The sequence below is a fragment of the Haemorhous mexicanus genome, chromosome 1, assembly GCF_027477595.1.
Source record: "Haemorhous mexicanus isolate bHaeMex1 chromosome 1, bHaeMex1.pri, whole genome shotgun sequence".
Classification (NCBI taxonomy): domain Eukaryota; kingdom Metazoa; phylum Chordata; class Aves; order Passeriformes; family Fringillidae; genus Haemorhous; species Haemorhous mexicanus.
Genome location: NC_082341.1, coordinates 137271984 through 137298531, shown reverse-complemented (window position 1 = coordinate 137298531; position 26548 = coordinate 137271984). Strand labels below are relative to the sequence as shown.

The 26548-nt window shown below is 44.5% G+C and overlaps 1 long non-coding RNA gene across 2 annotated transcripts; it reads right to left on the bottom strand.

Moving 5' to 3' along the window:
* Positions 1 to 4834: 4834 nt before the first annotated feature.
* Positions 4835 to 25487, bottom strand: LOC132336865 (uncharacterized). 2 transcript variants are annotated; one of them, XR_009488994.1, is made up of 4 exons: positions 25205 to 25487; positions 14967 to 17369; positions 13367 to 13637; positions 4835 to 6129 (listed from the first exon to the last, which is right to left on the bottom strand). It is a non-coding gene; the product is annotated as an uncharacterized LOC132336865 (long non-coding RNA). The 2 variants fall into 2 exon arrangements; XR_009488987.1 differs by lacking the exon at positions 4835 to 6129 and adding an exon at positions 12153 to 12913 and having other exon boundaries at positions 25205 to 25486.
* Positions 25488 to 26548: the final 1061 nt, after the last annotated feature.

Genomic DNA, 26548 nt, shown 5'->3' with positions numbered 1-26548 from the left:
GGTTGTGCCCGTCGCCCTTATCCTGTCACTGGGCAGCACTAGAAAGAATCATGCCCCATTCTCTTGACACATTCCCTTCAGACACTTGGATGCAATGATAAGATCCCCTCCCAGCCATGTCTTCTCCAGGCTGAACAGGCCCAGCTCCCTCAGCCTTTCCTCACAAGAGAGATGCTCCAGCTCTCTCATCATCTTCACAGCCCTCCACTGGACCTGCTCCAGTGGTTCCTTGTATTTCTTGAACTGGAGAGCTCAGAACTGGACCCAGCACTCCAGATGTGGCCTCCCCAGGGCTGAGTAGAGGGCAGGATCACCTTCCTTGACCTGCTGGCCGCAGTCCTGCTGCCACCCCAGGGTGGCCACAAGGCACACACACATTCTGGCTCATGGACACTTCGCTGTGCACCAGGACCCACTGGTCCTTCTCCACAGAGCTGTTTCCAGCAGCTCAGCCCCAGTCTGTGCTGGTGCATGGGCTTATTCCTTCCTCTTTATCCCTCCCCAGGTGCAGGACTCTGCACTTGCCCTTACTGAACTTCTCTCCAGCCTGTCCAGGTGCCACTGAAGAGCAGCACAAGGCTCTGGGGTGTCAGCCACTCCTCCCACGATGGACCCACCAGCAGACTGGCTGAGGGGACCCTCTGTGCCTTCCTCCAGGTGATGGTGAGGGAGGTGAACAGGCTGGGCCCAGGCTGACCCCCAGGAGCAGCCAGAGCTGCAGCCTCCAGCCAGGCTCTGTGTCTGGGCACAGCCCTCTGAGCTCTGCTTTCCAGCAGTGCCCAACCTCCTCCCTCTGCCCACCCAGCACACGCTCCCGAGCTGGCCCAGGAGGATGCTATGGCAGGTGGTGCCAAAGGCCCTGATGAAGGTGAGGAAGACAATACCCACTGCTCTCCCCTCATCTACCCAGCCAGTCATGACAGCTCAGCAATTGGGTTGGTCAAGCATGATTTGCCCTTGGTGAGTCCATGCTGGCTACTCCTCATCACCTTCTTTTCCTCCACATGCTTAGAGATGACATCCAGAATGAGCTGTTCCATCCCCTTTCCAGGGACTGAGGTGAGGCTGGCTGGCCTGTAGTTCCCGGGCTCTCCTTTGAGCCCATTTTGAATACTAAAGTGACATTGACTTTCCTCCAGTCCTCAGGCACCTCTTGTGTTCTCCACAACCTTTCAAAGATGATGGAGAGCAATGTTTGCCAGCTCCCTCAGCACTCGTGGGCACATCCCCTTGGGCTCCATAGATGTGTGAGGGACAAGTTTGCCTAAATGAACTCTAACCCCAGCCTCCTCAAACAGGGGGAAGTTCTCATTTCTCCAGGCTTTCTCTCTTGCTGCTAGGGTCTGGGATTCCTGACAGCCACCTCTTGCAGTAAGGACTGAGGCACAGAAGGCTTTCAGCAATCCCCCCTTCTCTCATCAGGGTGCCCACCTCATGCAGAAGCAAGCCCACATTTCCCTCTTTTCTTTTTGCTACTTGTTCATTGCAGATGCTACAACACACATTCTGAATCCAGTGCTACACAGATGACCAAATATTCCAGTGCAGGTAAGGTTCACCCATAAAAACATAAATATCAAGTGCAACTTATTTGCTAGCTTTCTGCATGAAATGCAAGCAGACATTCCTATAAAATGCTGATTATGTGATGCCCTCTCCACACCAGCACAATCGGTGTTGCAAAGTCTGCAATATTCACAACGAACTCCACATCCCTTAGACCCTCCTCACCAGAACTGTACCATGCCCTGTCTTGCCTGGGGCACAGGAATTATGCAAAAGGGAGACTTTCCTCCTGGATTTGAATGGAGGGTGGATGTGGCTCACTTTACATGCAGACAGGGTTAATTTTTTCTTCTTCCTGCATTCTTTCGAACAGCCATCCCGGAGAAGTGTCATATTACCTTACCTCTCACTCCTAGGCTTCTAAGTTGGACCTGGATTTGAATTTCCCTGGCATTAGAGAGGAGTCTCAGTGTTCTGGTTTGGGTCCATCGCACAATGGTGGGTGGGAACTTCACATGAAGGGAGTTTGATTTGCTTATTCCCCTTCCAGCCTCCCGTTTTACACAGATCCTCTGTCTAGACTCCCCCCTTTTGTGCAGCTGTGGCAGATACGGGGACGAATCACTTCTTTAAAGAGGAAATGAAGCATTGCCTTCCCACGGGAGAATTCCTGAAGACAGAAAGACAGGGTGGTTAGCACTGCAGCCTTGTCCTGGCTTGCCTACACATGAAAGTTATTTCAGAATAAGCCAGGGGTTGAATGTAAAGCGGCACAGGCATTCCACAACTGCTGTGTGCGTTGCTGAAATCTCAGCAGAAGCGATGGGCTGAAGTCGCTGCATGCTGATTCACTGGGACTCCCCTGTGTCTTTGTTAGCTGTGCCCAACAGAAAGAAACAGGCAAACGTTTTTGGAACTTTGTGTGTGGTGCAGTATATACAAAAGCAGAAGTAAACTGCTGCAGAACAGTCAGGATTAAATAAAGATTTATTTAATTCTTATTTTCCTAACTTTATAATACTGAAGCAATGAGACATCTCTAGGACTTCTTTTCAGAGTAGAATGAGAAATCAAGAGGAAGACGCATGGAAAGGTGCCTTCAAACCATTTTGTTCCTTCTGGGTCCCATACCAAAGGTATTTCAGTCCTGCCTGTGTCCCCTTCAGCTGCACCATGCCTGGCTCTGGCACAGCCAGTGGGAAGCTCACAGGTGCTCTTCACCACTTGAAAGGCACACTGTGGTGCATGATTGCTCAAGGGAGGCAGATCCCAGTCCAGAAACATCCACTCCATTTCCCACACCGGCACAGATGCAATCCAAAGACAAACACTGCCTGGCACCAGTGTAGCCAGATTTCACCCAAGTATTCTACACTAACCCGAAGCACCAGGTTTACAGAGATGGCTTTTAACAGAAGCTTCATGTCCACCACGTCCTGAACAGTCTGTGCTGCACCTCTGGCTCCACCTCCATCCCTCCCAGTGCTCACTGCAAGACAGAAGGAGGGCAGTCAAACCAAAGTAAACCCCACCTTGAGAGGGGCCAGGCACTGGCACAGCTTGGCCAGGAAAGCTGTGGCTGCCCCATCCCTGAAGTGCTGAAGCCAGGCTGGGTGGGGCCCTGGGCAAACCGGTCAAGTGGAAGGTGTCCCTGCCCATGGCAGGGGGTTGGAACGGGATGATCTTTAAGGTCCCTTCCAACCCAAAGCATTCTGTGATTCTGTGGTAATATGTTGGAATAAAATATTTTCAGAAGGGCGACTGCTGAAATGAGCACCATTGTGTTCAGCATAAAATTAACATGCGTTTTTAACATACTTCCCTCCCCCAAATATGGTAGACTCCAAACTTCCCAGCTGGCTGAAACAGAAGCATTTTATGCCCCCCAAATTTAGGAAATATTTCCCCTGGATTTATAAGCATGCACATTTTTGTCTTCCCTAAAATGTGATCAGAGACTAATGAACAAAATTTAATGTAACAATGGCTTAAAGACTTGTTTGGGTTTTTTCCCCCAAGTCCTAGGCTATGTCTTTACCTGGAATAAAAAAATGTATTTTAATGTACCTATAAAGTCCAAATTGAAATAGGTTTTCCTATTGTTCTGCCATAAACTGACTGCTAGAACAGGGGTTAGGTTCAATTTTTAGAGGGTCTATCCAAAAAAATAAGAACACTTAGGCATTTTTTGAGCTTTCATGGAGAAATCTGAGGAAACTGCATTATATTACCTGTGCCTCTTTGTGTGAAACACCTCCAACTGTGAGCAATAAAGTAAAAAATGTATTTGAACAGACTTAACATTTTTGGAGGGGGGTGAAAGAAAAGCTCAATAAATCACATCAATTTGGTAAATCTGAGCAACGCTCTCCAACACCTTTCACTTGGCACGTTGGCAGTAGTCACGGATATTTTCTCCTCTAGCTGCAACTGCTCTGCAGTGAGCAGCTCCTGCCATCTCCCTTCCCTGCTCCCCACAGTACTTTTTCTCCAGCTCAGAGAAATGCAGTCACAGAACATGCTGATGTCTTGCTCCTGTTTTCTGCAGCAAAGATATAATTCTTCAGTCAAACACATCAATTCTATAGAGGTAAAGCTTCAAAAACAGACATACGCACAGTGCTCCAGAGAAGATGTACCATCTGCCTTCCCCTCTCCTCCTCCTCCTCAAAGGAAGGAAGAAAGAAATGTAGCAGAGGCTTAGCTCTTCATTACCTGCTTGCACTGACATTCATGAGATTCCCTGCAGGATTTTTCTTGCTAACCAGGCAGCATGAACACCCACAAAAATTGGCAAGGAGATGACTTTTAACTCATTTTCACAAACTGGCTCTATTTCAAGTAGACAGTGTCTCTCTGGTATCAAACCAGGAAAAAATTTGGTTTTGCTTTCCTCTGAAAAATAGAAAAGGCAAGTAACCATCTTACTGTTTGCCTTGAATACTAACAGTGAAACATGATGTTTCAAGGATGAAAAGGAGTTCAATTTCATCGCTCAAAACCTGAGGATGAAGTTCCGTGTTGGCCTGATAATATATTTTAGCTGAGCATTGTGAAACCTGAAGTAGAGTTTGCTTTCTGCACTGTCTGCCCCCTTGCCACTACTGTAGAGGTGCAGGCACTACAGCTGGCAGCAGGGAACACTCAGATGTTGAATTCAGAGCTTGGACATTGTGTCAGGAGAGAGCTGTCACTGCTGCACCAGACATTAGAATGCAACATTATGCACCCACATGATATTTGCATCCTGGGAAAATCTTGGTACAGAACCAAAAACTTAACTTTGTTCCGATAGGTTTTTTTGGATTGAGAAAAGTTAAACTGTCTCCTTCAGGAAAAAAAAAAAAAAGAAACTCAGAAAAGAAAACAAAACCAACCAAACTTCTTTTATCCAATGTACCCTGAGTAAGGAAATTTACTCTCTTGGCAGAACTATACAAGGCTTGACAAGGCTTCAGATAGACTTGACAGATGACTCAGATCAGAAACACAAAGAAGCAGTGGGTAAGAAAGTACTGTTGTAGAAGTGTGGCTGCAGAGTTACTCAGTACAGGAAAGCATGTGCATTCTCAGACAATATTAATCTTAATTAGCTTCAATTTAAGTCAATTTGTTGTCTGGGTGCTACCAAGAAGTGCTATGCCAAACAGGTTATCCAAGATACTTTCCTATCTCAGAACAGTTACTTCTGGACTTTGAGTTACAACTTGGCTGACTTGAGTCTCTTGGGGCAGCAAGGTTCTGTGGCTGCACGTAGGAGAGACAACAACCAAGCTCTGTGTCACATTTGAGAGACACAACCAAGCTCTGCTTGGAAATGACCAAATTTGCTGTACACTGTCTCTTTTGTATGGCCCCTATTGCAAGATGACCTAGCAAGGCTCTGGGAGGAAGCAGCACCCAACACAATTACATGACTGAGGCTTTTATGAGTTACTGGAAGTCTTCCACAGCCTGAAGAAACAGTTGCAGTTTATTGCATCAATAAGAGTACAATTTACATTAGAAAGTAAAACTAGGTTGTTTGTTCCAGGAAATTATTGCCATGGCTTGACACCACTTACTACCTTGAAGGTGAAGAGCAATATCACTATCTTGTCGTCATTAGCAATAATTCTGAACAGCTCATCAACCTTAATACCTCCTGTGGCAGACAGGGAAACTTTGACTGCAATTGCTACCATTTACAGGTACAGGTAGCAAGTAAACTCCTGAATATTGGCAACAGTGGGATGGATGACACTTTCATGTTGCTACAAATATATGCAGCACTGGAATCAGTTACCTTCCACCACTTTGTCTTGATCAAGCATGAAATTTTAACTTACCATAGGAATTTATATGGTTGCCTTTTACCTATACTTGTCAAAAATATTGTAAGAAGTATTGATGTTTCCTGTTTAAATAGCCTCTATTTCCTGGCTTCTTTTATGTTTCTCCAATGCCACATTAGGTAGGGAGTCTTGCTCCAGGTAAACACCAGTTGAATCAGCCTGTCTTGTGTGCTTAGTTAGCTCCAGATGGTCCTGCCACTGCATGTGGCTGCTCTTTGCTTCACATTCAAGATGAATTCAAGATAAATCCGTTGTTCAGATTTACCACCACTTCTGGCCTGGGCATGGTCTAGAAACAAGAAGAGATTTCTTCTATTTCATTCATCTGTGATGAAGGTTTGAACCCGAGCTCCAAATCCACACACTCCTGTCACTGCAGATATTTGCATTTTGATCCTACACTACAAAGATTTCACTAATATCTATACTCACCACTTTTCTGCAGGATGGAGAAACATTTTACATTAGCAATGGAGACTTGTTGCTGCTGACAAGATTTAAATCATCTCCCCAAATAATTCAAGCTATCGAGCTTTTTTCACCTTTATGTGTGGTGTCTGATTCGGCTTTGAGTTCCAGGAGAGGTGCCAGCAGATCTTTGTTAGTGAGAATATTGGTTTTTTCTACTCCAGAGCCAGTGGGACTGTGCTAGGAAAACTTGGTATCCAGGAGCTGCCTAGCATGACTCCAGTCCACTTTCTCCCCTCTCTGGGCAGGCTTTACAACAAATGATGTGCAATATCTCACTGCAGGCAACTCACCACGTCTCCCTCCCCAGATCACTGCAGCTGCTAGGAAAACCAGTATCCCTCAAATTAGACACCTACTTTAAAGAAGAACAGTGTGCTTCACAGCAACAGACATGATAAATGCTGTGAGTAATGACAGATCCATGTGTTAACAGCACTATCAGCCACCTACTGGCTCCTTTCTTCTTTTGATAAAGGCTTTTCCCCCCTGGTTTTGCATGAAGCACACACTTCTCCTGTCGAGATGGATCTCTCTGCAGAAGCAGTGGGAGCAGGAGGCAGAAGTTCTGAAGTCCTGACTGCAGCAGTGAAACAGGCTCAGGGCTGATCAAACAACTGGGGCTCTTTGCCTCAGTTTCCCCACTTGTAATAGGAATAATGTTTGCATTGCAATCCTACTGTAAGGTGCAGTTAATATTTGCACAGCGGAGCTTGGGAGATACCAAACATCAGATATTCCCAGGATACACCAGTAAATCAATTGTATCTGCACAGTGAACAAAAGCAGGCACAGATGCCAGCATAATGTTATGTATTTTGGTACAAAGTGAAATAAAAACCTTGCCTTCTGTCCTCAGATTTCTTGTCAAACACCCATTGCTTCAGATGCTGAAGCAGTTAGTAATACAAAGCATACTTCTATCCTACTTTCTTTTACACTAAAAAGTGAAGAACCATGATTGAATCTTAATACAAAAAAAGGGCTTAAGTTACATTCTCCTGGGATCATCTGTAGCAAAGCATAATAAGTTTCTCAATATCTGACCTAATTATATCTGTCCTTCTAAGTTTTGTTTCCCATAAGAGCAAAAAGTCTGGTTAAAAATAACGTTTGAAATTCCTCCAAGTTCCAACAGAACTTTTTCAGCCTCTCTCAAATTTAATACCTATTTTTGCTTTAATTTTCACCCAACTTTAAAAGTTATGGTTTGAAGGCCGGCATTCTGCTCTGTTATCCAGTTCCTAAATATGTTTGCATCAGATAAACTTGGGAAATAGGGGGGGGAATCATATTATGTGTGTCTATTTCATGTTAGAAAAATATGGCAGCTATCAAAACAAGTGACAGATACACATGGGGAAGGAAGGATGTCTTTGTGGTTGGAAAGGAATTGGCTGTGTTAGAAATGTACCTTCTGATTCTCATCATGGTCTCTTGACAGAAAACACCAGGCAATTCTGCAGCGGTTGTTTGTGTCATCTGTCCTACCTAAGCACCCAGTGTGAGTCACTGCCCAGAGCAAAGGTGATGGAAGGTGATACAGGCCCCAGACCCTGGGACCCATCAGTCCTGTTTAGAGCTCCCCATATCCAGGCAAGAGCTGGCAAATTGTACTGCTCTTGGGATGGCAGAATTCTCCATACTCACCTCTTCCTCCTGGCCCTGTTACAAGAGGGCTGGCACAGACCTAAAACTGGAATGCTTTGCACCTAAATCCACTTCACACAGCAGCCAGGGATGCCAGTGGCCATTTAAGACCTTTGTGCCTCAGTTTCCCCCCTGTAACAGGACACATGGATGACAGCACTGACCTTCCTGAAGAGACATTGCAAGGCTGAAGTGCTGACATTTGCCAAGAGCTAGGAAATCAGGTCTGAACTATTAAAGAAATACAAAGGATTATTATAAACAGCCCCACTCCATTCCCAGGGAGGCTGATAATAAATAATCTTTATACAGCACCCTCCACTGTGAATAGGCCAAGAAACAAGAGAGTCTGCAAACAGAGATAGAAACAGGATTTTTGGATGGGAAATTCAGATTATCTCTTTTCTATTGAGAAGCGTTTTAGGCCTTGTGGAAGGAAGAATCTGGAGATCAGACTGGCTATTTGAACACCAAGCTTTGTGCACCTGCAGGAGCTCTGCATCCATGGCTGTGGACGAGCCATAAAGCCCATCCTGGAGGTTTATAAATGGTGCTGCCAGCTCACAAGAGCAGAGCTGCTGGGAGTGAGCTCTGCTTTCACGGTTCAGCTCACGGGAGGGGGGCGCAAGCTGAACAACAAATGCAGGTTATAATTGCCCAGTCGTTCTGCTTCAAGGGTCTGGGACACTTAAATGTCACAGTATATAAATGGGAATTGTTGGAAGAAATAGAGCAAAGTGATTTCAAAGGCATCTGAGTCCAGGGCTTTTGCTAGTTCATAGTTCGGGTTCAAGGCTGGAGCAGATTGCCTGAATTCCCTCAGAAAGAGGCAGTGAAGGGCTGGAGGATGAGGCAGCAGCTCCTCAGTGGGTCCTGTGGTGGAAAGGTTTGGTTGTTCTGACGGGCAGCAGCACAGTTTGATGGTTACGATATTCCCGATGGATGTGTGTGTTCGGGTCCCTGCAGGCTGAGATGGGCCAGGCTCTCCAGTTTCACTGGCCTTGCCCTAGCCATGAGGTTATTCTGCTGGTGCAAAACATGTAGAATCTGAATCCTAATATAAAATCCTGTATTATCCTGCAAGCTCTGAATCCTAATATAACTTAAGCTTTTGGCTTTTCCTTAAGAATTCCTGTGAGGGACACATTTCATACCCTTCCTGTGGGCTGCCTTAGGACCAGGGGCTGCTGTGAGTGCCCAGCTTAAACTGAAGCACTCTGCTGTGGGGAATTCAAGGCAGAATCAACCAAAGGCTCCTCACAAGAGCTGGTGGCACTGAGAATTGCTATCCTCAGAACAAGGGGCCAGGGCTGAGTCGCTCCTGCCACAGGAAAGGGGAAGGAAGGGCAGCACTATGATGGAAAACCAGGCTTGCTACTGCCACCCCTACTGCAGAGATAGGAAGGGTGAAGACAGAAATGCTATTGCAGGATGGGGCCCTTCCTTCACCCCAACAGCAAACACTGCCCAGGCTCCCTGTGCTCCTATACTGGCCACTGCAGCCATGAGCACCAAGCACCGAGGCTGGCAGAGCTCAGGAAGTGTTAGAACAATGCCCTCACACACATGGTGTGATCCCTGGGGATGGTGCTGAGCCAGGCCAGGAGATGGACTCGATGATCCTTGTGGGTCCCTTCCAACACAGTTTATTCTGTGATTCTCTGAGCCTTGTTTCCCAGGGCTGATGCCTTGTGTAGCTGTGACAGCCTGAAGCCCTGTGCCTGTGCTGTGCCAGCACTCACCCTGTGTGGGGAGCATGTGGCAGTGTACATTCCTCTGGGGAGTGGGGGACTGCAGCTGCAGCATGTCTGCACTTGGTGACAAAACACCGTCTAGCCCCTGCAGAAGGCTTTGCTAATATCTAAAATCTGCTTGGACTAGATGATCTCTGTAGGTCCCTTCCAACAGAACTGTTCTAGCCTAGTCTAGTCTATTCTTGTCTAATCTAGTCTAGTCCAATCTAGTCTAGTCCAATCTAGTCTAGTCTAGTCTATCCTATGTCTCAGAGCCACCGACTCTTCCCAGTGACAGGGTCCCATACAGCAGGCACTTTGCCAAATGTCTGGAATCAAGGCCTCCCCTCCTGAGACAGAAACCATCATGGGGTGGCTGGGGCTGGCAGGGAGCAGAGCATCCCATGTTCATCCCCAGAACAACTAAACCACCAGCCAAAGGAGGGAAGAAGACAATACAGCAGAGCTGGGCTTCACTTACATGGCATGGAATGTAATACAACAGTGGTACCTTGGCTCACTCTTAATGCAAAGGGGATGTTACCTGTGAATTAAATACAGTGTGCTTCTGTTCTCAGTTTTCTAGCTATTCTCCCCTGTATAAGGTGTTGATGTGACTTTATTTCTTTTATACATCTTCTTTTTTTTTTTTTTTTATAAGAGTGAAGTATAGTAGAAATTAAGGATCCTAGATGCTTCTGAAGATTTAAGTAGCCCAAATTTTGGAAATTGAGGGGGGGAGAGGGTTTCACTAAGATGCTTTCTAATTAAAAAAGGTTTGCAAGCACCGAGCCTATAATGTTCTTTGATGATCTGTCACAGCTCTACCACTACCACTTTGGGAAGCAGTACAGGGGGAAACGGCTGTTATAGAAAAGCCAGTGAGATAAATCTTGAAATAATTTTACCAACATTAAGCATCCTATTTTAGGAAGAAACTGAAGAGATGAATTTTTTTTTTCCACATAAAATATTGATATTTCCAAAAGCAAGATATTCATAGGTGATGAGTGATTTACAGCAATAGTGCACACAAACATTCACTTGCTCCTAGATTGTGAGCAGGAACGTCAGACTCATTTCTAAATTGGGCAATTGCACCTGTATGTGTAACATTCCAAACATAGTAGGTGCTTCTTACTGTTTCCCTATGTCTGATTTTGAAAAATCTGTTCCTTGCTAGATTGGAGTCCTTGCTTCTCAAGTATCTTCTTTAAATACGAGTTTGCATGTGACACTCATCCAGGAGTTCTCTGCAGATTCAGTTCTGATGCTGTACTTTCAGATGTTATTTGTTTTCATTCTTCCATAACATTTTTCAGTCCTCCCTTTCATTTCTATCTAGCTCTCAATAAACCTTTATAATCCTGATATGCTGTTTTCATAGTTTCTCCAATAACCTCTATGAAGAGGCTGGACAAGCTAGACCATCTCTGGAATGATACAAAACATTTTCCTAATGTGGAGATTAAGTGTGCCAAGAAATTCCTGAATCACTTTGAGTACTCCCATACTGCATTCACGAATGTCACAGGAGCGACATGTCTGGCCTTGCTGGAGACTCCTTATTTCCAGGAAGGATATTTTGCACCTCTAGGTTACCACATCTGCCACTGCCAGTTCTAAGAAAGAGTTTCCCATCCCTCAGCAGGAAATATATTCCATCACCCACCCAAAGCCCATCAGGACTAATTCTATTCAGTATCTAAGCAACAATTCAGATAGCAAATGTTGGGGGGGAGGGGTAGGGGGGGAGGAATTTATGGCCACATACTGTCCCAATGTCTCTTTTTAAACAATGACCTTTTTTCCCTGCTTCTTGTCTAGACCAAGTTCTGATCACGCAGGAAAGGCCAAAGCAAAGACACTTTAAGCAGAGACATAAAACCAAGATCGTGTCCCATGGTAAATTTGGATTTCCAGCAGAGCTGCTCTTCAGCTGTTGCAAGAGCCTTTACACAATCACTGTTCCTCTGCTCCTTTCCCTGCCCTGTAGGGAGGTTTCCTGCCCTGCCTCCCTCAGCACCCAGGCTGTCCCAGCCGGGCTGGGGCCCTTTGTGGCCGAGGTGCAGAGCAAGGCTGTGCCTGGGAGCTGTGCTGTGCCCTGCCTGGGAGCACAGCCCTGCCCAGAGCAGCCTGCTGGACCCTGTGCAGGGCAGGGCTCCTGCTGTTCCAGCTGCTGCAGGCCTGCTAAAGGCAACCAGGGCTTGTTCTGCTATCTCTATTTGTGAGAACGTTCAAATACCAAAGTTAAATTCAGGCTTATCCTCTCTTTTCTTTACAGAAAAGCTTCCACTCAAAGCAGATGTTCTCAAATCTATTATCCTCTATATTGTTCATATTGATTCTAATTTTTCCCACGTTGCTCAAAGCTCTATCCTCAGGTGACTGTTCTCTGAGCTTTCCCAGCTCAGCTTTAACTTTCAAATAAGATTTTTCCATTAAAAAACAATTCTACTGCTTTTTGCAGCTATCATTTTGTCACATATGGATTTATTCAATAAATGCTTTTAATAGCAACATTTCTAGGCTTTGTTTGTCAAGAGCTGGCAGGCTTTTACAAGCTGGGGTTGGCACAGACGCTGAATTGCCTCTCTGTACCCAGGGGAGAGCTTCCTGCTGGGCATGACAGAGGTCCTGCACACACAAGTAAATGAAAGGAAATTAAAAATATGGGTAGCTACATAATTCACAGCCAGTAAATGGTGAAGAGTATCAGGCTTCCAGCAACTTCTGGACCTCAGCAAAGCTTCTAGTAAAAGCAGGGATATGTGATTTTAATTTGCAGTTCCAAGATCTACTGAAAAACCTAAAAGCCCAGTTTCAACACAAGCACCAGGACAGGGAACTATATAAAGGCCCATCAGCAAGAGCAAATTCAGCCAAGGGCACTGGGAAGTAACAGCTGACAGGAGAGAGGAGAGGTCAAGATCAGTATGCCAAGAATCTTTCATTCATGGGTCAGCCTGAAATTAAACAGCATAGCTGCTGCCTGCCTGCTGCGTGCTGCAGGGCAGTGGGTGTCCAGGTTTTGTGTCTTGGTGCACCCTGCATCCACCCATGCAGGCCTTCACGGGTGTCTCTTGAGCAACTGGGGAAGGTGGTGGTTAAAAAAAAAAGAGGGAGTTTTTCCCTCTGTTCTCTTTCCCCAGTCCTTTCTGAGGTCTCCAGATGTCTATTGCCAAAGTGTTCTCCTTGAAAGTGGCACGGTACTAAGTTTGTCTAAAGCAAAATCAAAACAGAAAAGACATTGCCTAATATTATTTTTTAGGTTTTTCAAGAACTCTAAACTTGTTTTCGTGCCTCTTTTGCTTACTTTCAATGAAATATTTAATACAGTCGGACATTACCAGGATTTCATTTTGCTCATCTTCCTCCATTCTTTCCATACTTACCCATTCAGTCCCACAAGGAGTTATTAATTAAATTCTCTCAGAACAGCATTATCTCTCTTTGTCTATCTCTATTTTCTGTACTGCAGCTTGTGTACATTGTAGAGAGGAATCAGAGAGAGCAAAGAACCAAATAAAAAGACCCTCCAGGAACACAGTATTCGATTATACAAAGAAAACCAGCAGTTCCAATTGCTCATCCTTATTTCCCAGAGGAGGCCTCAAATGTCTTTGTTCTTTGGCTCTTTAAAAAGAATTTCCCTTTCTGGTAAAATTATTTTACCTGTGAAGTGCAGGCCAGGCCTTTGGTCGCATTCACCTGCTTTTCCATTAGCAGCTGTTACAAATTGTTCTTCTCCATGCCTGGCCTCCAACAAACAGCTTTGGGGTATTTTGCAGTTCCCCATGGCTTTGTGCCTGGGCTCCAGGACCTTCCACCAGACCTGGGTTTCCAGGGGGTAAACATGGCCTCATGTGAACCACAGAGTGGGCTCTTCTCACAAACATCTGAGTGCCACAAATGCGTTATTGCTGACAACAGTCATGATGAGATCCTGGAAAAACCAAAAAAAGAATGAGCATGGGGCCCCAGGCCCCCTCTCATCTCCTGAAGGGCTGTACCTGCTTTATGGACAAAGAACAACTTCTGCTCCTGGAGTTGCCAAAGTCAGGTTCCCCAGTGCTAAAGTGACCACAAATACCAGAATAACTCTCACAAATGTAAATGGGAAGTACAGTAGTATATATAATTAACTGAGCATTTCAAGCTGTGATGTCCCTGTCTCCTTGAAGTCCACAAGTTGTATGACTCATAGCCATCACACCTAGGGTATATGTGCACACATATACATGCCTTGATACGTTCAGTATTTTGTTCTTGTCTATAAATAAGGTTGCAAAATTGAATGGGAAAATCCATGTGCTCCCTTACACTGGGAACCTGATATTACCTCCAGTTTACCATTTCCCAGCTAGCTAGATATTGTATCATTTATGTTGATCTACCCCAAGATTAATGGCATCATCTGTATGGTGTTAACAGCCTAATCTTGCTAAATCTCTTTGTTTTGAATGTGATTGTGCCTGATCTTCATTATTTTAATTGTTTAATATATTATAATTAACAGATTCCAGTTCAGCCCAACATATTCACATCTGTCTGCGAGCTGTGGGCAGCACAAGGCAAACCAGGCTGATTCCAGCTTTTCAGTCCAGAGACCAGGTACTATTTTTGCCACTGTCTTGTTTATCCGCAGGCAAGTGATCTATCTTTCTGTTTCTCCCAGGGATTCCAGCTTGCTGTGTTTACAGCCTAACTGGATCCGAGCACAGGCTGACATCTTTACCCGCATTGTTAGGGAAGCAGGAGTAACACCCCTCAGCCCATCCCATGCACAGCTGCCTTCCAAGCGGGACTGGCTCCCGGTTAAACCAAGCCAGCCATACAGACCGTGACCATGGACGCTGGTGAATATACATGTTGTTTCAGCATAAAACATGGAAAACTCCCTTTCCTCCACACCCATCTCATGTCAAGTTCTGGCAAGATTTTGGGACTTCCCACAGGACAGACTTTGTGCCTACACCTTTTACTTGCCGGGCGTGACAGAGCGCCATCAGAGCCATGTCAGTTTTTTCCTGAAAATGCTGCTGCTGTTGCTGCTGCATGCACAGGCATCCTGACCCTTTGCACCATCTCTCCAGTGGTGCATCTTCATTCTGCCCACATCCAGATTGAAGCAAAGAAAAGTTTTTTTGCCGGGGATTAAGAGCTATTTGTTTCTTACAAGGGTAGAGCTGCGAGAAGAGCAAGCTTTCCTTTCCAACAGTGCATCCAAGCTGCCTTCACCTTAACACAGCGCTTCAATGGGAAGAGCACTCACCCAGGACATGGAGGACTCCAATTCAATTCACTTCTCCACCTCAGAGAAGGCAAATCCATTTCTTCAGGGCACACTCTTGCTACCAGTCTCCACAAGGGAATCTTTAGCTCCTGCTAAATGTTTGCCCAAAAATTAATAATAGAGCATTGATCCTAAGAGCAAAAGCAGCCTGGTGGTCTGCTGTCCAGAGCTCACAAACAAGGGTGGAAAGATATGGTTCTGCTCTGTGCCCAAAGAACTACTTTTGCATCTTATCTGGTGATCACCAAGTAAAATAAATTCAGGATATCTTTCCAAGGAGTATCAGGGCTCCCTAGCACCCTTCTAGCAGCAGTAAGTAGTATGGTGAAAGACCAAACCTCCCCTTATATATAACAAATCAGACCTTGACTGAATTCATCTCGAAAAAGAAGATGGGAAGAAACAAACATATGCAGAAACCTGACACTGTCATCTCCACAAGAAAACCACATGTTAATGCCCCCCAACCTGATAAAAGACATTCCCTTTGCCATTGTGGACAGCCAGCTGCCCGGGGTCCCCTGACAGTAATGAACAGATGCTCCAAGGAAGACACAACAGGTGTGACATGAGAAGAGCAGCATGCACTTGGCATCTTCCCCCCCAAGGTTACAGAACAAGTGCCCACCAGTACCACACCTCAGAAACACTGCCTCTGCAGTACCCATGGCTTTGTGGCAGCCAGCCTTCTCTAGAAATGTCTAATCAAGATTAATTAAGACCCTCCCCCAAAAATCCCAGGAAAAACATTATCTTACTTGGGGACCTTGGTGCAAAAGAGCTGAGAAAAGGATCTCTAGTAAACATGGAGATTGATTTCAAAACACTAGGGGGGAAAAAATGTACCTCCTGTATTTTTGAAACCCTTTAATAATTGTCAGATCTGTAAAAATATTCAGTTAGAACAACTGTAATCAAAATAATATACTGTGTGTTTTTGTCATCTTGTTTAGGGATTCTTTTCCACTCCCAAAACAACACAGGCTTGTTTTTAGGCAGAAACACTTTTCTTCTTGCAATTTATTTTTCCTCTGAAGAAAATGCACAATTGTATGCAGGATGCATTCATGAATTTGAAGAAGTTTCCAGGCTGTTAGGGGTACAAAGGGAGAGTTTGTGGCGTTGGGGCCAGGTATGCTCACATCCACCCCAGCAGCCATGACCACAGACTGGGAGGAACCTGGCAGGAGCTATTGTAGCCCAAGGAGAATTTGTCAGAGCAAGAAGCTTGCTGGGGAAGGGAGGAGCAAGACAAAATCACCAGCAAGGCTGGTCTGTGGGAGGAAGATCACAGCAGGAGGGAGAGCGGGAATTTTTGGTTGGTGGCAAAGCACCAAGGCACAGGAAAAGATCACTGCAGTTCTGCATATATCCAAATGAATGTATTGAGCAGTCCTCGACCACCCTCTGAGCTGCTATGCCATATTTACTTGAGGAAGTGATCTGCTGGGGATAGAAATTGTTGTAGGAATGTCAGAGTGATGCCAGGGAATGCGTGAGCCAGGACATGCCAACAAACTCCCAAATCTTCCTGGGAATGGCACACTGTACAAGTGCCAGGAGAGGATTCATTTACAGCTGAGGTGAAGGTACGTCAGCCTAGCTTGTTAACCAAAAACCTGGAGGAAAAATCTTCTCTGAGTTGTGTCCAGATGCTGAGGAGTAGCTTTGGTGTCACAGACCAAGTGCCTATGCACTGAGAACTCAAAAGCTTCATCAGAAAGAGAACTCCTAACTGTGCTTTCCTCATCACCAGCTACCAGTAGGAGATGGAGAAAACAAGAAGTTCAGAGTCAGAGAGTTTCTTCATCAGTGCTGAGCAGCTGTAGCACAGACTGCATTGACAGACAGATATAAGCCTGGAATTCAGGACATTTTGAGAACTTCCTGCCTGGACATCAACCATAGCTCTAGCTGGACACCTCCAAGTCTCCACTTTGTCTTGTAAACTGCTTCTTAAAAAAACCTCTACCCCATGTGCTTTCTGATAGTTGCAAGATACAGTACAGATCTTTCTACATCCCATGAGATTATCTATGGATCTCATCTGCAGCAGTGATTTTTACTACTTCTTTTTCTTCAGCCAAATTTTGAAACTAGATAGGCTTCATTCTTTTATTACTCTCCTTCTTTCCTGTTTTCACGGTAAGTGGAACATTTTCTTCAGCAGGTTTTTCTTCCCCAAATCTTGTCCCTCCACCTATTCTCCTTAGAAAGGCACCTAATCTCTGCTTTTGAGTGCTGAGCTTTCCTTGTACACACCATCTTCTCTGAATAATTGGCTTAATCCATAGCCTAGCAAGTCTTCCTGTGCACTGTTGTCTCCGTACAACTTTTTGCATTTGCAGGCGTGAGCTGTAACCAGCTCTGGTGACAGTTTTTCTGTAAAAGAAGAAAAATGACATTGTAAAATCTGGAGCTGATCAACAAATCTGTTGGTGAAGCTCAGAGCAACTTGCAGCATTCTGAAGTCAGTCTTCTGCTATTACTGCTGCTCACATGCTGCTTATCGTATCATAGAGATCATCTGGTTACAGCCTAGTTGTACTCTTAATTAGCCAACCCAGAAGTCTGCCAACTTTGGAAAAAACAAAATAGTTTAACTGAGAAGTGAGACATTAACTATTTGAGAGATAATATCATCTATAAACTTGGTAGTCTTGTTCAGGATTTTGACCTTTTTCTCATTGAAACATCCTTTTCAAGTTAAGTGATACAAAAAAGAGAACCCAGAAGTTGGGAGAAAAAAAAGAGTGCTTGCCCTGTGAGACCTTAGGCCTGGATTTTTTCTTCAAAAATCTTTTGTTGGGGTTTAGGTTTCAAAGTCTGCACCAGATAAACGACAAGAAAGATTGGCTTGGTAACTCTGGCACTAGCTTGCAAATATGATCTCAGCCCCTTTTTCAGCCTCAGGTTTTTCCATATGGGCACAGGGAAATCATATGGACATTTGCCTGAGAGCTCTGTCCCTACAGAGCCTTTCCCTGCAGGACTGAGTGTAGATGTCAATGTGCTGCTGACCTCTAAACAACTGCAAAACTGTAACTTGGCCACATTGCAAGTACTCCCACTAATTTTATACTTCCTGGGGCTTATCTATTATGCAAAACCAGTCAGGTTTCACAAGCTGGAAGTTGTATAGAAGAGCAGCTTTTATCACAGCCAGTACTATACATGTGTGTAATCTTTGTTTTGACATCAGATCAATTGTGTCCTGTTTAGATAATTGACCAGAGAAGAACCACAAACATTTCCAGGCTAGATAAGTTATCCATCTTGTGGAAGAATCTGACAGAAAAGACAAAGGAGGCAGTGCATTTTTCTTGGTGACTCCAGCTAAGCTGATTTGTAAAATAGACAACTCTCACATGTTTTTTAGAGCAACACACACCTGTGGGACAGTTGCAAAACTCCATATAAGAATATTATGAAACCATTGCAATGTACTATTTGAAATGTGTGTATGGATTTAAAAAGTAGTAATTTGCTTCATTCTAGTTAGCCTCTCTTAAACTAGATTCATTACCTCCCACACACAACAGCTGGGTCTTCAAAATGTCAGGTAGCTGACAAGGGGGCATGATAAGAATCCACAAGTGTTTCAGGAGTATAAATATCAAAGCAGGAGATTCTCCAGCCAGGATGGAAAAGGGTAAGTACCAATTAGTTTTGTTACAACTATTGACAGGAGCACATCCTAACAGCCTGGTTGAACTTCTTGGATGAAGAAACAGCCAGCCATTAACAGGCTCACACCAGGGTGTGTATTTGAGACCTCATTTCTAAATCAGACAAGATTCTTAGAGCGGTTAAGTTACAGAAATTGATGCTGAGCCAGGAGAGCAAAGGGAATACAAAGATAGTAACAGACTCCAGGGATCCTGGGAGGAAAAAAGGTGTTCAGGCCCAAAAGGAAGGAAGAAGAGGCAGGGCAAGAGAATAGAGTTCTTCTGTAAGAACTTTAAAAAACAAGGTGGGGTTTGATTGATTGTTTTCATAGACTTAAGTTCCTTGTCTCCTGCAATCTCTTCTGCCATTACAACCTCAGGTTCTCCTCCAAGGCCCACTGTCTATAGGGCACATGCTATGCTCAATCAAAAATCTTTGAGCCCACTCCATTGGGTTGGGGCTCTCAGCACTGGGCAAGGGCTGCACCCACCTGCCTCTGCCTCAGCTCAGGCATTTCATTACATGTCTTGTCCTCTGTACAGCTGCAGTTTTTCACAGACCTCATTTATCTTGAGATTTCAGTTCATCTTTCAAATTTGCTTGAAACCCAGTCCCAAAGTTTTTCGGGGGAATTGCTGAATGTACAGAGAGATAAACAACACAATCTCACAAAGCTAACTTCAAAAGCAACCAGGCTCAAAACTGCCAGGTTTTAATTTCTGACCCTGTTCGGGTCAGAACTGACATTCTAACATTTAGCAGCAATATGTGGCCCTGAGATCTTCCTTCAATATCCTACCAAGAATATAAAATAAATTCTGATAAATGTAGTCAGGATAAAATAAAGTGAGTTGAAACTGGTTGCTGGGATGCAAAACTGAAGTTGACAGGCAGTTGTGAGGAAACTTGCAAGAAAATGCTTATTTTATGTATTTCTTTCGGGCTTAGCAGCTTGGAGCTGTCAAGATGGTTTTGCACGTGCTCGGCAGCGAAAACAAGGGAACTGAGTGATTTTACCAGTAGAAAATGTAAATTCCTTCTGCATTAAGCAAAGCTTCAAGATTAGAAGTGCTATTAATGCCTATAACTTGAATAAAGTTACTTTAGTATGTATTTAGGGGCCTAAGTTTTCCTTGTAAAGCTACATTTGAATTTCTTTAGTAGCCTGTTGTGATAATTTTGCCAAGGGCTTGTGGAAATCTAAGCAAAATATATTAGTAAATTTACCTCCATGCATAGCTCTATCAAAATGTTCAGATACCAGGAAGTGATTAATGAGATTTTTTTTACCCTAGAAATTAAAAAGGACCACCTCATAAAACAACCTTTGAAGTGCTGTCCCATTTTATTTTTAATTTCAAATTATTATCTGATAAACAATTTGCTGTATTAATAGTTCTTGGATTAACTTAGAGACATATAAGATCAATATGTTACCCACTGATCCTTTTAATGGCAAATGTTTAGTGTGAGAGTTTAGAAGTTGGTGTGTATCCTGGAGGAGCTATGCTGTTTCATTTTTAGGTCCTCCAGAAATCTTCAGAACATACCCCATGAGACTTGCACCTTAGCATTTTTTCCTGATCCCTTCAACTCCAACAACTATGTTCTATTTCTAAAGAATGCTAAGAAAATAAATTATTTATCTTTAAAAAATAAGAGACAAACTCAGGATAAACGCATGCAAGATGAGAAGCTCTGAAATTAAGTGGCACAACCGATCTGAACCAAGACATTATGGAGCCTTTCTCCTGACAATCAACATTAAAATAACATTAGCTAGTAAGAAGAAATAAATAAAAAATAAGTCCAAAAATAAATCAAAGTAGGTATAATAGGATGATGTTAGTCTCAAGTTTGCTTCAAGACATCCTGTCTCTTCTGGCTACACTTTTTAAGTGTTAGCCCGCTCACTCAAGAGCAGTTACACACAGTGGGAATGAATACAAGCTAAAGAATTCTGAGTTTCCAAATCCCAATGGCCATTGTTTACAAAAAGTAAAGAACTGTACTAATCTACAAATGAACAGGATTACTCTGGATTCAGTAATTCAGCCCTGTGTGAAGGACTGGGATAAGACTGATGCAGAGTTAATTTATCAATACCATGCTAAGTTCACTCAAATTCATACTTGCAGCCCCAGAGGACTCAGGTTCAGTCAGTGCTCCCAAAGGAGCAGGTGCTCAGCCACCTGCCTGCATCCCAGGGCACAGAGTGCCCATCTTGGCACCATCCCTCTTGCTTCCTGGAAGGAGAAATGGTGAAGAAAATAGATGTGAGGGGCTCTGTATCTTTGGAAGACATGCAAATACCTCAGCATCAGGCAATCAGATAGGAATGAGAATATAATAAAATCATAATATATAAACCACATATATTCTACTTGCAGGCTTATAACTAGCCAAGTATTTTCAAACATTCATGTTAAATCTCCTTCTTGTTGCTGATGGTGGGGATATTTCATTTGGCTTCTTCAACATTCTGATGACTGCAGCAGCATCCCTAAAACACTTGCTCCCTAGCTGCATCTCAAAATAGTCTGATCAATCAACCTTACTCATGAGCGATGAACTTTGTTGTTATGTGCAACTTTTGCGTTCATACCTAATTTTAATGACTGTAAGATCAGTGCAAGTAGAGAAACAAACTGGATTTTCCCTGAGAAAACAGATACACCCAATGCAATGGCATGATGCCTTTTTCAAAATGAGCTCCCAACAACTCAAGAATTTGCACACTTTTACAATGTCCCTGACGTACTTGAACACTACAATGAAAGGAAATAAATGAGATTCAGGACCTATGCATAGATACAAACATGCATACATGTATGTGACAGCCTCACCACCCAGACCTCTCAAACCTCCTTTCAGCTAATGGATTAGTGGAAGTTATTGCAGCCCTGTAAATGCAGCCAATTCCTGATGTTTTCCCCCATCTCATACACTGAGGGTCAGAAATAAAGTTCTTTAGAGTAAATCCCGCTCTTAGTGGCCTCTCTGCAAACTCACAGTCTTTCATGAGTTTCAGGAGTTTTTTCTAAACAAGGAAGACTAGCATCTAGCTTCCTTTCTCGGAAAGGTCAGTAGGAAGCAAAGAGCAGTGCTGATTTATCTTCATCACTTGGTGACAAGTTCTGTGAAGGCAGTTGCCATTTTATATTAATTTTTTTCAGAATCAGAGAATGTGGTAACCTACAATTCATCATTTCTATGCCATTTATTTGTTGGGTATCCTGTCCTCCTTGGATACTTGTCACTGTTGACAAGATGTTTGCAAATATTGAAAAATAATTTTGGTGGAAAGTATCTCCACATTGCACTGACAGATAAATTGGAGTAATGACCCTTAGGGACACTTCCAACCATGCACTAACTCTCTAATACATATACACCTAAATCCATCCATATACAAATTCATTTCAGGATTTGAATCCAAGGTAAAGTATTGCTTATGCAGGACTCACTGGTATGTTGATTCTTTGGCTAGATTTCTAATTTTTATTAAAAAAATAGACTACAAACAGATGAGGAGACTACAGAATGTTTGATGAGGCAGAGAGAAAGGCCTTGTGAAATCCAGCAGCTCCAACTACTTTCCACTCAGTGATGGAAAATAGTAGCCTTATCCACAATTCATGATTTATCACTGGCACCAGACAGAGAGTCAGAATCTGACTCATTTTAGAACACTGGGGATGGGGGAGGGAACAAAAAAGAAAAGAATACTCTAAATGCATGCATCGTTCTCTGAAGTATTTCAGGTGGGTCAACCTACAAGAGTGTCCTGAGGATGAAGAGTATCCATTGATCCAAAAGCACAATCAGACTACATAGGAGGTGAACAAAAGATCTTATTCCCTTCTGCAAAGCTTGAAGTTTGGCTTGCAAATCACAGGCAGTGGCAAAGGAAAAAAATAAAGATAGGTACGATATATACCTAAAAATGTCAATAAATGTTTTATTCCAGAGAGGCTGTATTAATTGAAGGATCTTACTCTTGCTAAGTGGGAGAAAGAAATTCAAAACCCTACAGAAGCACACAAAGGCTGCATAAAAATACACCCATATGCATATGATCATGTAGCCTGAGAATCAGCCCAGAAAGGTATGTAAAAAAATCACAACAGTCAGGATTTTAAGCAGGCAGTTTTTGGAAATGTAGCTCTTAACAGTAGGAGAGCACACAACAGAGCTGCCAGCTCTTCTTTTCTTCCCTCTGCAGGCCATAAATTTGCAGAATCATCTCCTGGTCTCTGGGGAAATGCCCTTTGCTAGGCTGCCTTTGCTCATTTTCCTGTTCCCAGGAAAAAAAACCAAAACCAACACAAAGTCCAACCAGCAGTATCTCAGAACATCTCCATATTCTAGCAGCAGCCTGGTTAGCACCAAGAGTCACCACCACGGAGCCTTCCAGTCCTGACAGCATTCACCAACTTCTAAGAGATATTCTTATGGATTTCCTGGGTAGTTGTTCCTGGTCTATGTGAGGGTGACCCCCAAAATTCCTGCCATCCTCTTCTACTACAGGGATAACCCAACCTTGTACTCTTCTACTTTTAATTAATTCTGCTTAAAGGCAAGAAAGAATAACTAAGCACTTGTGGAGAAAGGATGGGAAGGAAGAAGAACTGAAAGCTGTTTTAGAAGGGAAATAAAAAATATCTGGAGTAATTTTTCCCCCTCCCCATCGCTGGACTTCTTCTTCTCATGTAAGAAAGTAAAGTAAGAATGAGTGTAAATAAACATGCATATATGTACTTTCATATGCAAATGTTTCTAACTCTACAAATTAGTTTTTGCTGCTGGCTGCCGCCTGACAGTCTGAGATAGTGAAAGTGCAAGTCATCGAACAAAAAGCTGTGAGGAGAGCAACAGAGAAAATGCATCTGAAGAACAGGAAAGCTGCTAAAAGCCCAGGTTTTTAAGCTCAGACCGAGTTCCCTAGTCAAAACTGCAATAAGCAAGAGAAAATAAAACATTCCACAATGGGGGAAAAGTGCAGGAAATGTAAGTATAAAAGACAGCAGGCAAGTATCTGTTTAAGAGACAGCATATGCAAAGGTGAGTAACAGCTAATTCCTCGGATCTGTTCCAAATGGCAGCGTTCATGAAATCCAGAGCAGTGGAAATGGTGTTTGGCAAAAATAGCCCACTTAAAGGGGAAAGAGTGCAGCGCCTATTGACGCACGGGGCTGTTAGCAAACAAAACTACGGTTAGTGGCAATTAGGGTTGTTGCAGATGTTCCGTTCACTCCAAAACCAAAAATAATGGAAAGGACAGAATGGAAAGGCTGATGTTTTCCTTCCACAAAACTATTAATGCTGCCTACAGTACTGCAGCCTACTTCACATGGGATTCCCCTGTATTTCCTGGAAATATCAAAATGTAATACACACTTGTGCTTCATTCTAATGCAAGCTCCAGTCTGGGTTCTTTATGCACTTTTAAGGATTATAATTTTTCTTGCATCAATTAATTTTTCATCATGTTACCAGAAAATATTCAAGTACCTCAGAAAACGTATGCTCTATATTTGGGTGGTTGCCATTTCAATGAGACTTTTCTACAAAATAAGGGTTTTTAGCTTATGTTAAAAATGAACCCTGTAACATAACTTGAAACAAGATGCAGCAAATGCTGTGCCATCATACCATCTGTGTTCAAGTACAGCTCTAAAGCTCTCCTCCTATTGCTTCCTAAAGTGGAAAATAATGGTAAAAAATAAAAACATGTAAGATGAAGCATCGTGTATTGGAATACATTATGAACCTGAGCCTTACAATGTTTGTTTCTAAAACCCCCCTCCGTACCTGTATACTCCAATGAAGCATCATTTGGAAACCAAAGAGGAGGGTTAGATCCTTCACATTTAAATTAAGCAAGTGATGTTCTCACCTGACACAGCTAGTAAATTCTGGTGAGCTTCACTCTGCACAATATTGCCTATTTTGCTTTTTTAAGCTCTTTTCACAAGCTTTCCAACAATATTTCATAGGAACATGAGTGAAATTCATTAAACCTTGGAGTTAATTGAAGGAACTAGAACTGGCGAGAAATAATTTTTAAAATATCCCACTGTTAATGTCTAAGAAAACAGAGGCTGATGGGCAAAACTTACGTGGAGTACATTATGACAAACCCCAACATACATCTTAGGCCACGAGGAAGGGTAGTAAGAAATCCAGAAACAAACTCTGCAGGTAAAATGCCACCACGGAAGAACTATCTGCTCTTTATATGATATAATGAAAAAAAGCCTGGTTCTAAAAAAGTCAACCTTGACCTGAGGATCTTAAAGTAGCACCTTTCTGATATTCAGTCAAAATACAGGATCACTATTTTGAAGATGAAAGTGATCCCGTTCGGATCACTTTATCTCACTCTCAGGTCCACAGTCACTTTGTCCCTGCAGGGTGCAAGACCACTCTGGGAAGCTGTCCTGGAACTGCCTGGAAAAGACAGAGAGAGGCGTGCAGGCAAGAGCAGGAGGCAGAGCATCTGCAGGAGAACCCGTACTCGTAGTTCTCTCTGATACCGAACCAACCTGCTCCCGGCCACTCCAGAACACAAATACATACAGAACTTCCTCCTGCTTTCCAGAAGCAAGCACCTCACTCTTCCCACGCTGCTCCCTCACTCTGCCCCACCAACAGATTTTTAGGGCTGTAGACATAAATACAGGCCTGGCCTGCCCCGGGGCTCTTCCTGCGGGAGTTGTTCCGAGCACAGAGCCGAGCGAGTCCCGGCGATCCGGCGGGAGCCGCCCCGGGAGTCGGGACATGGTCCCGGGCACGTGACCGAGCCGAGGTTTTCCGTGAGGTTTGCACCGAGCGGGAAGAGGGCGGGAGCTGCCGGGGTCTCCCGTAGGCAGGCACGGCAGCCTGCAGCCAGCCCCCGGCAGGGAATCCCCCTCCCACTCTGGAGATGCTCCTGGCCCATGGCAGTGCCAGATACAACATGAATCTGGAAGAGAACCTTCCTGAATCTGGAAGTTAACCTTTAACCCTTTTCAAAAAATATATCGAGGTGCTTTCTCCATCTTATTATTCTCCATTTTATTTCTAATCCTGTGAGAGAGAGCTGATCCCAGAGCCCAGGAGAAAGCAGGAGCGGTCAGGACACTGCATACTTGAGACAAGGATTCAGGCATGCTGTTCAGAAAGGGGACAAGTGAATGCCGACTTCCACGACCTTTAGGGAACAGGGTGGGTTTTTTCAGAAAATGAAAAAGCATTTCCAACAACAGCAATGTTTATTAATACTCTTCCTACTCCTGTCAGCATGTTCTCATCAACGTTTGGGTGGTGCTGTCCGAAATGCCCGCTTGCCTTTCCAAGGGAGAAGCTTCCAGAGGGACCGTCCGGCGCCTGCAGAGCCGCTGAGCGCCCATCCGCCAGCGCCGGGGGTTCTCCCAGGGCCCTGCCGCCATGCCCGGCCCCCCATCCTCTTCCGGACCTCTCGTTTTAACCCCCAGCATGTGTCGCGCTCCCGGTGCAGGATGAGGCTCCGGGGCGCGGCTCGATGCGGAGCCGTCCCGCAGCCGCCCGTGCCGGTCCCCCCAACACCCTGGGGGCTCAGCCACCCAGCCACGCACGGGGCTCGGCCGGGGTTACTGGGGAGCCTGGGCGCTCCGGGCGGCACAAAGCCTGGAGAGCCCGCCCGGGCTCCACGGGGGGCGGCGGTGACATCCGCGCACACCCCACGGCCGCACGAGGAGGCGGTGCTGCCGCCCCCGCTCCGTGCCGCAGGCGCGGGCAACGCTCCGCCGCCCACGGGCGGGTGCGGGGGTCTCCCGGTCGGGCCGGGCCCGGTGCTGCGGGAGGGGCGGAGCGCGGCCCCGAACCCGCGGCGCCCCCGGGACGCCCCGCGCGGCTCGGGGGGTGCAGGC